Here is a 15243-nt window from a genome sequence, read left to right as displayed (position 1 = left end):
ACTGAAGGGTGAGAGGCCAGTAATTGTTACAGCAACCAGTTACACATCCTCCGACGTCCTCCGGCGCCCGTTTTTCACACTTCCGGGCTAATGTTGAACACCTTGGGCCCATTTTCTCGAACTTTGAACCACATATTTGTGATGTACACACATGGGAGGACCCTAAAAGTTGGTGGCCGGCCATTAATGTTACTTGACCCTTTTGACCCCCTCCTTCCGGGCTAATGTTGAACACTTTGGGCCCATTTTCTTGAACTTTGAACCACATATTTGTGATGTACACACATGAGAGGACCCTAAAAATTTGTGGCCGGCCAATAATTCCACCTGACCCTTTTGACCCCCTCCTTCCGGGCTAATGTTGAACCCCTTGGACCCACTTTCTTGGACTTTTAACCACAGGGTTGTGTTGTACACAGATAGGAGGACACCATCAGTTGGTGGCCGGCCACTAAATAAGATTGACCCTTTTGACCCTTAGCCGGCCGGCTAGGGGGTGTGGCCGGCCGGCCACCTGCAGCAAAGATACCTGGCCGGCCGAGATCCTCACACTGTGCACTTTACAGCTGTAGGGCTTTATCCCCCAGAAAATATCTTTATCCGGGGGATATTTTGTGGGAGAAAGTTTGTCTCCTTTTCCCCCACCTTTACACCCCCTTTTTGGCCCTTATAACCAGCATTCCATATCATCTTTTGGGGTTAGAAAAATTTGTCTTCAAGCTTCCATACACAAATCCCTCTCTATACTTCTCATTTCCTTGAAAACTTCTAAGTCCCTAATCACCATTTCTTCTACACCACCAAGCTCTACCATCACCACTTCATTTCCAGCAACAAGGAGAGCTTCTCAAAGGCTAAAGGAGCTGCAAATTGGTCCAAGAAGCAACAAAAGATTTAGTCTTCAAGGGTGAGTAACATTTCTACTCTTTTGACCCTTTTTCTTGATCCATTTGTAAGCCCCATATGCTTTTTGTTTCAAGCTCCGGCCCTAACTGAAAGGGGCCCTCTTTTGAGCTCATCTTCATTCTTCATTAAGGGCTCAACCCTGTTTGAGCCCTCCATGATGCACTTGCTTCATTGATCCTCTTATATGTCATAATCTTGCATGCTATTTTTGGCCCATGAGTAATCTGTTTTTGAGCATGTTGTAAACTGATATTAGGCTTATTTTGAGCCCCTCTTCAACATTGAAGAAGGGCTCAACACCATTTGGGACTTCCATGTTATACTTACCTTTATACACCCTTTTTAGTCCCATTTTTGCATGCTATGGCAGCCTGCCATGCTTTCGTTTTTGGCCATTTTACAGTTCTGAAAATAGTCTTATTTTGGTCCATTCTTCATGTTTCATTTAGGGCCTTTCATGGTTTGGGACCTCCATATGCCACTTCATGTTATATCTCTCTTTTATTCCCCATTCTTTCATGTTTTGTTAGCCTATCATGCTTTTAGTTTTGGCCATTTTACAGGCCTAGAGATAGTCTTATTTTGGCCTATACTTCATGTTTAATTAACATTTTTTTTCTGTTTGGTGATTATTTTGTATACTTCATGTTATAGCACCTTTTGAGCCTCAATCTTGTGCCTTTTTTTAGCATGTTTGTATATTGATTTGAGGTTTGCCATATACTGTAAATATTCATATTTTTGGTCCCTCTCCAATGTTGTAGAAGGAAATTTTTCAGTTTGGATTTTGCTTATATCACTTGCTTCATTACCCCTCTTTTGGCCCCTATTCTTGCATGCCATTTTTGCCCTACCTATGCTTGCTGTTTGGCCATGTTTATAACTGTGAAAGTGCCTTTTTTGGGACTGCCTAGCTTCTGTCTTTGCATTACATGTCCATATTGTGCATGTTTGGCATAGTTATAGGCCATTTCGGGTGCCTAAATTCGCATTTCGGGACAATTCCATGCATTTAGTGTCATTTCGCCTCATTTCGGGACTGTTTTCCCCCATATTTTAGTGCTGAAATTCTATTAGAATGATTTCTTTCCATTTCTATGTCATTGCATCGCATTCTGCCATTGCCTCGGTTTGCGTGCCCGTGTGCACGCATTTCGAGGCGCCTCATTTTCATCCATCGGCATCCTATGTGAGTGTGGCTGAGGCTCACTCATGTTGGTATAAGCCCATATCACATTCTCATGTCATCGCATCGCATTCTATCATCGCCTCGGTTTGCGTACCCGTGTGCACGCATTTCGAGGCACCTCATTTTCATCCTTCGGCATCCTATGTGAGTGTGGCTGAGGCTCACTCATGTTGGTATAAGCCCATATCACATTCTCATGCCATTACACCGCATTCTACCATCACCTCGGTTTGCGTGCCCGTGTGCACGCATTTCGAGGCACTTCATTTTTATCCGCCGGCATCCTATGTGAGTGTGGCTGAGGCTCACTCATGTTGGTATAAGCCCATGTTACATTTTCCATGTCATTTGCATTGCGTATGCCATTTTCTCAGTTTGCGTGTCCCTGTGCACGCATTTTGAGGCATCTCATTTTCATAGCATAGTGCATACTAGGTTGTATCTTAGATTGCATTCTGTCATTTTCTCGGTTTGCGTGCCCGTGTGCACGCATTTTGAGGCATCTCACTTTCATAGCATGGCGTATGTTAGGATTGCATCTTAGTTGCGTGTCATGCATATTGCATCGTGTCCGGAATAGGAGTTAGCCCGGGCACGGGAAACGAGGTGCATTTCGTACTCCGAGTGACGGAATGTGTCTCAATTCCCCAGTCACCGACACTCCGGATTATCCATGATGGAGTTAGGTTTTAGCTGTAGTTTCATGTGCATTCATCCTATATTGAGTTGTGCATTTCGACTCCTCGGCCATCATGCCTCGGTATGCGTGATTGGTAGCACGAGGATCGAGACATGCATATATCTGTGCAAATACATTGCTATGCCCCTTTTCTGCTCTCTGTTGCAGCAAAATGAAGAATCAGCAACTTTTTGGGGCTTGGCACGCTTTTCAAGTACAGGTGTAAACAAAGGCTAATTGGGGCATTCCGGTGGATTTCCGCGCAAGACAACCCGGACATGCATCATCCATCAGAAGCAAGGCAGTCCCTGGCTTGCATACCAGTTTTATTTATTTTCTTAGTTAATTTGTTAATTAATTAGGATTTTGTAATATTTTGGACTGTAATATTCTTTCATTCGGGACTGTAATATTTGGACTGTATTATTTATTCGAACCTTCTGCGCGAGGGCACAACTGTAATAAGTGTACGTGAGTGTGATGTATGTCTTCCAACCCCACGTCTTTCTTCCCTTTTATTTATCCGCTTATGATGGTTAGATTAGGGCATATTTCAATTAGCATACAGTATGACAGCATGTTTGCATTCATTCATCAGTTTTGCATGCACCGGGCTCGGCGCATCATACTAACTGCATTGTATTTTTCAATTCTAAATTGAATACATGATAGTTGTAGCATTTCATATACCATCTTAGAATAGCCGAGCCTGCTATAGTTGCATTTTGCATGTGTTGCATTAGATATTTCTGTATACTTAGGATTCATGCATGATTTCTAATGAGTTTCTATTTTGGCTTGGAGTACTCGGTAAGCTTTATGCTTTAGCATCCTTGCATGCGTGTGAGTGCTGCCATGAATAGCATGCTTACCATGAGGCTATGTGCTTATATGATATAACTGCCTGAATGCCTGTGGGTGACGGTCGGGTTACTTGAATTGGAATAAATCATCAACTATTTGTTTTAAGCCCACTAGATAGTGGCAAAACCATCTTTTCTAAGCCCACCCGAGGGTGGCAAAATCTGCATTTTAAGCCTACTTGCGAGTAGCAAACCATCTTTCAAAAAAAACAAACATGAAATGTTTTGTTCCAATTCAGGCGACCCGGTCTATACTTATATGCTGTGTGCGTCACATAGTGACCTAGGCTAATAACCGGAATAAGGACACACAAAGTTTTCAAAAATTGATATCATGGTTAGTAGAGGCCGATCTTTGATCGGGCGAGCGGGGGTGCTCACGAAGTGACCTTCCCCAATCGTACCCAAGTTCCCGAGCCGAGACAACTTTGGTGATGACGGACACGTGGCCTTTGGCACCGAGTCAGGGTTTCCTAAATTTCCCATTAAAAAACATTTAGGTGGCGACTCTGTATTTGGCAAAGCAGTCCATGTTTGGCACTTCTTTCAAAATCTGTTTTTTCTCAAAACGATTTGCCGGATTTGGACTCTTTGGTTCAGACTTAGAACCGTGACTACACAAAAGTCGAGTCCGAGCTGTAGCGAGGTCCCCGCAGGCTTGTTACAACAACGAACTCTCTCTTTCGCTATCTTTCTCATTCAAATTGATTCAGATTGTGGCGACAGATTGGGCGTGCTTACCTGGAAGGGAGAGTGGGAGGGTTTCGGAGATCGGGGGATTGCTTTTTCGCTGCCAGTTTGTTGGCAATTCGGGGGACTCAGAGCGTGCTCTCTCGATCTCGATCTCGATCTCTCTGCTGCTGATAAATTGATAATAGACTGACGAAATGAAATTGAAACGAAACAGCTAGCCAGTCAACCGACCGCTTTATCATAAACCGCTACTATTCAAGTTGCTTAAGCAACTCAGTTGTTGTTGTTATTGTGAAATTGAAACGAAACAGCTAGCTAGTCAACTGACTGCTTTGTCATAAACCGCTACCGCTTTAATTCGCTTAAGCAACTCAATTGTTGTCGTTGTTGTTGTTATGGTTGTTGTTATTATCGTTTTCGTTGTGGTTGCTGTCGTTGCCGTTGTTGTCGTCTTTGTTGTCGTTGTCGTTGTCGTTGTTGTCGTTGTTGTCGTCGTCGTCGTTGACATTTTTTTTTTCTCCCAGAATGTTTTTATGGTTGTTGTTATTGTTGTTGTACTTGTTGTTGTCGTCGTCGTTGTTGTGGTTGTTGTTGTTGTCGTTATTGTCGTCGTTGTTGTTGTTGTGGTTGTTGTTGTTGTCGTCATTGTTGTTGTTGTCATTGTCGTTGTTGTTGTTGTTGTCGTTGTCGTCGTCGTCGACATTTTTTTTTTCTCCTAGAGATTTGCGGCTGATACTCGTACTTGTATAATTACAAATGGTTCTCTGGTCGTCTGTGCTGCAGCAACATTTACACAATTTTAACGATAGTTATTCGTGATCAAGAAAAACTACGATATCAGATCTCGTCACAAGTAAATAAATATATGGGGAACTATATTATATTCAAAATACTAAAATTAGAACAAAGATATGCTGATTTTTTAATTATTGTGAGATATCTCAAAACTGGGAACTCTCTCTCTCGCTTTCTTCCTCATTAAAATTGATTCAGATTGTGGCGACAGATTGGGAATGCTTACCTGGGAGGGAGAGTGGGAGGGATTCGGAGATCGGGGGACTGTTTTTTCACTGCCTGTTTGTTAGCGATTTGGAGGACTCAGAGCGCGCTCTCTCGATCTTGATCTTGATCTCAATCTCTCTGCTGCTGATAAATTGATAATAGACCGATGAAATGAATTTGAAACGAAACAACTAGCTAGTCAACCGATCGCTTTGTCATAAACCGCTACCGTTTCAATTCGCTTAAATAACTCAATTGTTGTTGTTGTTGTTGTGGTTGTTGTGGTTGTTGTTGTTGTTGTGGTTGTTGTTGCTGTTGTTGTTGTTGTGGTTGTTGTCGTTGTCGTTGTTATCGTTGTTGTTGTTGTTGCCGTTGTCATTGTTGTTGTTGTTGTTATTGTCATTGTCGTCGTTGTTGTTGTTGTCATCGTGGACATTTTTTTTCCACCCAGAGTGTTGTTGTTGTTGTTGTCGTCATCGTCGTCGTCGTTGTTATAGTTGTTGTTGTTGTCGTTGTCGTCGTCGTCGTTGTTGTTGTTATTGTCGTCGTTGTTGTCGTTGTCGTTGTTGTTGTTGTTGTCGTTGTTGTTATTGTCGCCGTTGTTGTCGTTGTCGTTGTTGTTGTTGTTGTTGTCGTCGTTGTTGTTGTCGTCGTCATCGATATTTTTTTTTCTCCCAGAGATCTGCGGCTAATACTCGTACTTGTATAATTACAAATGGCTCTCTGGTCGTCTGTGTTGCAGCAGCATTCATACAATTTTAACGATAGTTATTCATGATCAAGAAAAACTACCATATCAGACCTCGTCACAAGTAAATAAATATATGGGGAACTAAATTATATTCCAAATACTAAAATCAGAACAGAGATATGCTGATTTTTTAATTATTGTGAGATACCTCAAAACTAGGAACTCTCTCTCTCTCTCGCTTTCTTCCTCATTAAAATTGATTCAGATTGTGGCGACAGATTGGGTGTGCTTACCTGGGAGGGAGAGTGGGAGGGTTCCAGAGATCGGGGAACTGCTTTTTCACTGTCTGTTTGTTGGCGATTCGGAGGACTCAGAGCACGCTCTCTCGATCTCGATCTCGATCTCGATCTCTCTGCTGCTGATAAATTGATAATAGACTGATGAAATAAAATTGAAACGAAACAACTAGCTAGTCAACCGGCCGCTTTATCATAAACCGCTACCACTTCAATTCGCTTAAGCAACTCAATTGTTGGTGTTGTTGTTGTTGTTGTGAAATTGAAACGAAACAGCTAGCTAGTCAACCGACTACTTTGTCATAAACCGCTACCGCTTCAATTCACTTAAGCAACTCAATTTGTTGATATTGTTGTTGTCGTGGTTGTTGTTGTTGTTGCTGTTGTTGTTATTGTGGTTGTTGTTGTTGTCGTCGTCGTCGATATTTTTTTTTCTTCCAGAGTGTTGTGGTTGTTGTTGTTGTCGTCGTCGTCGACATTTTTTTTCCTCCCAGAGTGTTGTGGTTGTTGTTGTTATCGTCGTCGTCGACATTTTTTTTTCTCCCAGAGTGTTGTTGTTGTTATTGTTGTTGTGGTTGTTATTGTTATTGTTGTCGTCGTCGTCGTCGTTGTTGTTGTCGTTGTCGTCATCATTGTTGTTGTTGTTGTCGTCGTTGTTGTCGTTGTCATTGTTGTTGTTATTGTTATCGTCGTCGTCGTTGTCGTCGACATTTTTTTTTCCTCCCAGAGATCTGCGGCTGATACTCGTACTTATATAATTACAAATGGCTCTCTGGTCGTCTGTGATGCTGCAGTATTCATACAATTTTAACGATAGTTATTCGTGATCAAGAAAAACTACAATATTAGATCTCATCACAAGTAAATAAATATATGGGGAACTAAATTATATTCAAAATACTAAAATCAGAACAGAAATATGTTGATTTTTTAATTATTGTGAGATATCTCAAAACTAGGAACTCTCTCTCTCTCACTTTCTTCCTCATTAAAATTGATCCAGATTGTGGCGACAGATTGGGCATGCTCACCTGGGAGGAAGAGTGGGAGGGTTCTAGAGATTGGGGAACTGATGAAACGAAACAGCTAGCTAGTCAACCGACCACTTTGTCATAAACTGCTACCGCTTCAATTTGCTTAAGCAAATCAATTGTTGTTGTTGTGAAATTGAAACGAAACAACTAGCTACTTAACCGGCTGCTTTGTCATAAACCGTTACGCTTCAATTCGCTTAAGCAACTCAATTGTTGTTATTGTGGTTGTTGTTGTTGTTGTGGTTGTTGTTGTTGTGGTTGTTGTCGTTATTATTGTTGTTGTTGTCGTTGTTGTCGTTGTCGTTGTTGTTATTGTTGTCGTCATCGTCGTCGACTTTTTTTTTCTCCCAGAGTGTTGTTGTTGTTGCTGTGGTGGTGATTGTTGTTGTTGTCGTCGTCGTCGTTGTTGTTGTTGTGGTTATTGTTGTTTTTGTTGTTGTCGTTGTCATTGTCGTCGTTGTTGTCATTGTCGTTGTTGTTATTGTTATTGTTGTCGTTGTTATTGTTGGTGTTGTCGTTGTTGTTGTTGTCATCGTCCACATTTTTTTTTCTCCTAAAGATTTGCGGCTAATACTCGTACTTGTATAATTACAAACGGCTCTCTAGTCGTCTGTGTTGCAGTAGCATTCGTACAATTTTAATGATAGTTATTCGCGATTAAGAAAAATTACGATATCAGATCTCGTCACAAGTAAATAAATATATAGGGAACTAAATTATATTCAAAATACAAAATCAGAATAGAGATATGCTGATTTTCAATTATTGTGAGATATCTCAAAACTAGGAACTCTCTCTCTCGCTTTCTTCCTGGGAGGGAGAGAGGGAGAGTGGGAGGGTTCCGGAGATCGGGGGATTGCTTTTTTGCTGCCTGTTTGTTGGCAATTCGGGGGACTCAGAGCGTGCTCTCTCGATCTGCATCTCGATCTCTCTGCTGCTGATAAATTGATAATAGACTGATGAAATGAAATTGAAACGAAACAGCTAGCTAGTCAACCGACCGCTTTATCATAAACCGACACTCTTCAATTCGCATAAGCAACTCAATTGTTGTCGTTGTTGTTGTTGTGGTTGTTGTTGTTGTGGTTGTTGTTATTATCGTTGTCGTTGTCGTTGTTGTCGTCGTTGTCGTTGTTGTCGTTGTTATCGTCGTCGTCGTTGACATTTTTTTTTCTCCCAGAATGTTGTTATTGTTGTTGTTATTGTTGTTGTTGTGGTTGTTGTACTTCTTGTTGTCGTCGTCGTTGTTGTGTTTGTTGTTGTTGTTGTCGTTATCGTCGTGGTTGTTATAGTTGTTGTCATTGTTGTTGTCGTCGTTTTTGTTGTTGTCGTCGTCGTTGTTGTTGTTGTTGTCGTCGTCGTCGACATTTTTTTTTTCTCCTACAGATTTGCGGCTGATACTCGTACTTGTATAATTACAAATGGTTCTCTGGTCGTCTGTGCTGCAGTAGCATTTATACAATTTTAACGATAGTTATTCGTGAGCAAGAAAAACTACGATTTCAGATCTCGTCACAAGTAAATAAATATATGGAGAACTAAATTATATTCAAAATACTAAAATAAGAATAGAGATATGCTGATTTTTTCAATTATTGTGAGATATCTCAAAACTAGTAACTCTCTCCCTCGCTTTCTTCTTCATTCAAATTGATTCAGATTATGGCGACAGATTGGGCGTGCTTACCTAGGATGGAGAGTGGGAGGGTTCCGGAGATCGGGGGACTACTTTTTCACTGCCTGTTTGTTGGCGATTCGGGGGACTCAGAGCGTGCTCTCTCGATCTCGATCTCTCTGTTACTAATAAATTGATAATAGACTGATAAAATGAAATTTAAACGAAACAGCTAGCTAGTCAACCGACCGCTTTGTCATAAACCGCTATCGCTTCAATTCGCTTAAGCAACTCAATTGTTGTTGTTGTTGTTATGAAATTGAAACGAAACAGCTAGCTAGTCAACCGACTGCTTTGTCATAAACCACTATCGCTTCAATTCACTTAAGCAACTCAATTGTTGTTGTCGTTATTGTTGTGGTTGTTGTTGTTGTTGTCGTCGTCGTCGTCGTCGTCGTCGACGTCGACATTTTTTTTTTCTCCCAGAGTGTTGTTGTTGTTGTTGTTGTTGTTATCGTCGTCGTCATCGTTGTCGTTATTGTGGTTGTTATCATTGTCGTTGTTGTTGCCGTTGTTGTCGTCGTTGTTTTTTTTGTGGTTATTGTTGTCGTCGTCGTCGTTGTTGTTGTTGTTGTCGTCGACATTTTTTTTTTCTCCTAGAGATCTGCGGCTGATACTCGTACTTGTATAGTTACAAATGGCTCTCTGGTCGTCTGTGCTGCAGCAACATTCATACAATTTTAACGATAGTTATTCGTGATCAAGAAAAACTACGATATCAGATCTCGTCACAAGTAAATAAATATATGGGGAACTAAATTATATTCAAAATACTAAAATCAGAACAAAGAGATGCTGATTTTTCCAATTATTGTGAGATATCTCAAAACTAGGAACTCTCTATCTCTCTCGCTTTCTTCCTCATTCAAGTTGATTCAGATTGTGGCGACAGATTGGGCGTGCTTACCTGGGAGGGAGAGTGGGAGGGTTTTGGAGATCGAGGGACTGCTTTTTCACTGCCTGTTTGTTGGCGATTCGGAGGACTCATAGCGCGCTCTCTCGATCTCGATCTCTCTGCTGCTGATAAATTAATAATAGACTGATGAAATGAAATTGAAACGAAATAACTAGCTAGTCAACCGACTGCTTTGTCATAAATCGCTACCGCTTCAATTCGCTTAAGCAACTCAATCTCTGTTGTTGTTTTTGTTGTTGGATCTAAATTCGGGGCTTTTCCTAATTTGAGCCTTCCTTCTATCTTGTTGTTTAAATCTAAATTTGGGGCTTTTCCCAATTTGAGCCTTCCTACTATCTTATTTCCCACAATAAGCCTACTTTTACGAAATTTCCCCGAATAAGCTAAAGCGTGTTTGCAACCCACGCTTTCCTGAAAAATATTAAAAACGTGGTTAGAAACCACGCTTTTAGTTAAGGACTAATTACGGGCCAAACGCTGTTAGTGGTAGTATGAAAGCGTGGTTGCTAACCACGTTTTCAATATTATTTAAAGAACGTGTTTGCTAAAAACATTTTCAACTAAATCTGGAAAACGTGTTGCTAAAAACGTTTTCAATAAAATTTGGAAAAAACGTTTTCACGTAAAGTATGGAAAACGTGTTTGCTAAAAACGTTTTCAGTGGGAAAACGTGGTTTCTAACCACGCTTTCAGCCTTTTTCCTGAAAAGCCTTTTTAAAATAATTAATAATTAAAAATAAAAAGTGTGGAAAAAAGTAATTATAGAAAAAAGTAAAAACGTATTTTTGGTATATATAAATAATTAAAATAATTAATTTTACACCCACATCACATACACGCATTTATATAGTAAATAAATGAAAATAAAATTAATTTATTCATTATATTTATTTTAATAAAACATCCGACTTAAGTTTTAAATATATATAAATTTTATTTTATAAAATTGAGATCAATATGAAATATATATAATAATAATGTATAATAACAAATAATAATCAATTATATAAAATGATCACACTTACACCCATAATAATATGAAATTTTATTGTATTCCACGCGCTCTCTCTGTCTTGTTTACACCCATATCACTTCACTTGACATCCACACACGCTTATAATTAATAATTAATAATTAAATAAAAATAAATAATTTTATTCATTATATGTATTTTAATAAAACATATGTAATTTTTAATATATATAAATTTGAGTTTTATAAAATTAATACCAATAAAAAGACATCAATCATATTTTTAAATTGAGGCCAATATTAAAAATATATAATAATAATTTATAATAATAAATAATAAAGATAATCAAAGATATGCAAAAATAATCAAACCAAATAGAGTGATTGTTATTTTTCTTTAAATATATATTTTTTAAATTATTAGTCTCATTTTAGAGATAATCAAACCAAATAGAATGATGGTTATTACTGTTGAAAAGATGAATGAGTTCAGAAATCTTGTTTGTTCCGTTACAAACAATGATAATAACAACAACAACTACAACAACAACAACAACGACGACAACAATTGAGTTGCTTAAGCGAATTGAAGAGTATCGGTTTATGATAAAGCGGTCGGTTTACTAGCTAGCTATTTCATTTCAATTTCATTTCATCAGTCTATTATCAATTTATCAGCAGCAGAGAGATCGAGAGAGCACACTCTGAGTCCCCCGAATTGCCAACAAACAGGCAGCAAAAAAGCAATCCCCCGATCTCCGGAACCCTCCCACTCTCCCTCTCAGGAAGAAAGCGAGAGAGAGAGTTCCTAGTTTTGAGATATCTCACAATAATTGAAAAATCAGCATATCTCTGTTCTGATTTTGTATTTTGAATATAATTTAGTTCCCCATATATTTATTTACTTGTGACGAGATCTGATATCGTAATTTTTCTTGATCACGAATAACTATCGTTAAAATTGTATGAATGCTACTGCAGCACAGACGACCAGACAGCCGTTTGTAATTATACAAGTACGAGTATTAGCCGCAAATCTTTAGGAGAAAAAAAAATGTGGACGATGACAACAACAACAACGACAACAACAACAATAACAACAACAACAATAACAATAACAACAACGACAACGACAAGAACGACGACAACAACAACAACAACGACGACGACGACGACAATGACAACGACAACAACAAAAACAACAATAACCACAACAACAACGACGACGACGACGACGACAACAACAACAATCACCACCACAACAACAACAACAACACTCTGGGAAAAAAAAAAATGTCGACGACGATTACGAAAACAATAAAAACAACGACAACAACAACAACAACAAAACCAACCACAACGACAACAACCACAACAACAACAATAACAACAATTGAGTTGCTTAAGCGAATTGAAGCGGTAGCGGTTTATGACAAAGCAGTCAGTTGCCTAGCTAGCTATTTCGTTTCAATTTCACAACAACAACAACAACAACAACAACAACAATTGAGTTGCTTAAGCGAATTGAAGAGTAGCGGTTTATGATAAAGTGGTCGGTTGACTAGCTAGCTGTTTCGTTTCAATTTCAATTCATTAGTATATTATCAATTTATCAGCAGCAGAGAGATCGAGATCGAGAACGAGAGAGCCTAATGCGTGAGAAATGGTAAGTAAACACCGTATTTACATATCTGCCACTGTGTAGGAGAATCCATTTACGTGTTCGAGTGTTCAAACCCTAATGCACGAGAAATGGTAAGTAAACGCCGTATTTACATATCTGCCAATGTGTAGGAGAATCCGTCTACGTGTTCGAGTGTTCAAACCCTAATGCACGAGAAATGGTAAGTAAACGCCGTATTTACATATCTGCCACTGTGCAGGAGAATCCGTATAGGTGTTCGAGTGTTCGAACCCTAATGCACGAGAAATGGTATGTAAACGCCGTAATTACATATCTGCCACTGTGTAGGAGAATCCGTATAGGTGTTCGAGTGTTCGAAACCTAATGCACGAGCAATGGTAAGTAAACACCGTATTTACATATCTGCCACTGTGCAGGAGAATCCGCACAGGTGTTCGAGTGTTCGAACCCTAATACGGGAGAAATGGTAAGTAAACGCCGTATTTACATATCTGCCACTATGCAGGAGAATCCGTATAAGTGTTCGAGTGTTCGAACCCTAATGCCTGAGAAATGGAAAGTAAACGCCGTATTTACATATCTGCCACTGTGCAGGAGAATCCGTTTAGGTGTTCGAGTGTTCGAACCCTAATGCGTGAGAAATGGTATGTAAACGCCGTATTTACATATCTACCACTGTGCAGGAGAATCTGTATAGATGTTCGAGTGTTCGACCCCTAATACGTGAGAAATGGTAAGTGAACGCCGTATTTACATATCTGCCACTGTGCAGGAGAATCCATATAAGTGTTCAAGTGTTCGAACCCTAATGCCTGAGAAATGGTAAGTAAACACCATATTTACATATCTGCCACTGTGCAAGAGAATCCGTTTAAGTGTTCGAGTGTTCGAACCCTAATGCGTGAGAAATGATATTTAAACGCCATATTTACATATCTGCCACTGTGCAGGAGAATCCGTTTCGGTGTTCGAGTGTTCGAAACCTAATGCGTGAGAAATGGTATGTAAACGCCGTATTTACATATCTGCCACTGTGCAGGAGAATCCGTATAGGTGTTCGAGTGTTCGAACCCTAATGCACGAGAAATGGTAAGTAAACGCTGTATTTTCATATCTGCCACTGTGCAGGAGAATCCGTATAAGTGTTCGAGTGTTCGAACCCTAATGCCTGAGAAATGGTAAGTAAACGCCGTATTTACATATCTGCCACTGTGCAGGAGAATCCGTTTAGGTGTTTGAGTGTTCGAACCCTAATGCATGAGAAATGATATGTAAACGCCGTATTTACATATCTGCCACTGTGCAAGAGAGTTCGTATAGGTGTTCGAGTGTTCGAACACTAATGCACGAGAAATGGTAAGTAAACGCCGTACTTAAATATCTGCCACTGTGCAGGAGAATCCGTATAGGTGTTCGAATGTTCGAACCCTAATGCACGAGAAATGGTAAGTAAACTCCGTATTTACATATCTGCCACTGTGCAGGAGAATCCGTATAGGTGTTCGAGTGTTCGAACCCGAATGCGTGAGAAATGGTAAGTAAACGCCGTATTAACATATCGGCCACTGTGCAGGAGAATCTGTATAGGTGTTCGAGTGTTCGAACCGTAATGCATAAGAAATGGTATGTAAACACCGTATTTACATATCTGCCACTGTGTAGGAGAATCTGTATAGGTGTTTGAGTGTTCAAACCGTAATGCGTGAGAAATGGTAAGTAAACGCCATATTTACATATCTGCCACTGTGCAGGAGAATCTGTATAGGTGTTCGAGGGTTCGAACACCAATGCGTGGGAAATGGTAAGTAAACGCCGTATTTACATATCTGCCACTGTGTAGGAGAATCCGTACAGGTGTTCGAGTGTTCGAACCCTAATGCGTGAGAAATGGTAAGTAAACGCCGTATATACATATCTGCCACTGTGTAGAAGAATCCGTTTAGGTGTTCCAGTGTTCGAGCCCTAATGCACGAGAAATTGTAAGTAAACGCCGTATTTACATATCTACCACTGTGCAGGAGAATCTGTATAGAAGTTCGAGTGTTCGAACCCTAATACGTGAGAAATGGTAAGTGAACGCCGTATTTACATATCTGCCACTGTGCAGGAGAATCCGTATAAGTGTTCGAGTGTTCGAACCCTAATGCCTGAGAAATGGTAAGTAAGCGCCGTATTTACATATCTGCCACTGTGCAGGAGAATCCGTGTAAGTGTTTGAGTGTTCGAACCCTAATGTGTGAGAAATGATATGTAAACGCCGTATTTACATATCTGCCACTGTGCAGGAGAATCCGTTTAGGTGTTCGAGTGTTCAAACCCTAATGCGCGAGAAATGGTATGTAAACGCCGTATTCACATATCTGCCACTGTGCAGGAGAATCCGTATAAGTGTTCGAGTGTTCGAACCCTAATGCACGAGAAATGGTAAGTAAACGCCGTATTTTTATATCTGCCACTGTGCAGGAGAATCCGTATAGGTGTTCGAGTGTTCGAACCCAAATACGTGAGAAACGGTTAGTAAACGCCGTATTTACATATCTACCACTGTGCAGGAGAATCTGTATAGATGTTCGAGTGTTCGACCCCTAATACGTGAGAAATGGTAAGTGAACGCCGTATTTACATATCTGCCACTGTGCAGGAGAATCCGTATAAGTGTTCGAGTGTTCGAACCCTAATGCC

This window comes from Camellia sinensis, unplaced genomic scaffold, assembly GCF_055761805.1.
Source record: "Camellia sinensis isolate YWXY unplaced genomic scaffold, ASM5576180v1 Unanchor13, whole genome shotgun sequence".
Taxonomy (NCBI): domain Eukaryota; kingdom Viridiplantae; phylum Streptophyta; class Magnoliopsida; order Ericales; family Theaceae; genus Camellia; species Camellia sinensis.
Note: the sequence above shows the minus strand (reverse complement) of the source record.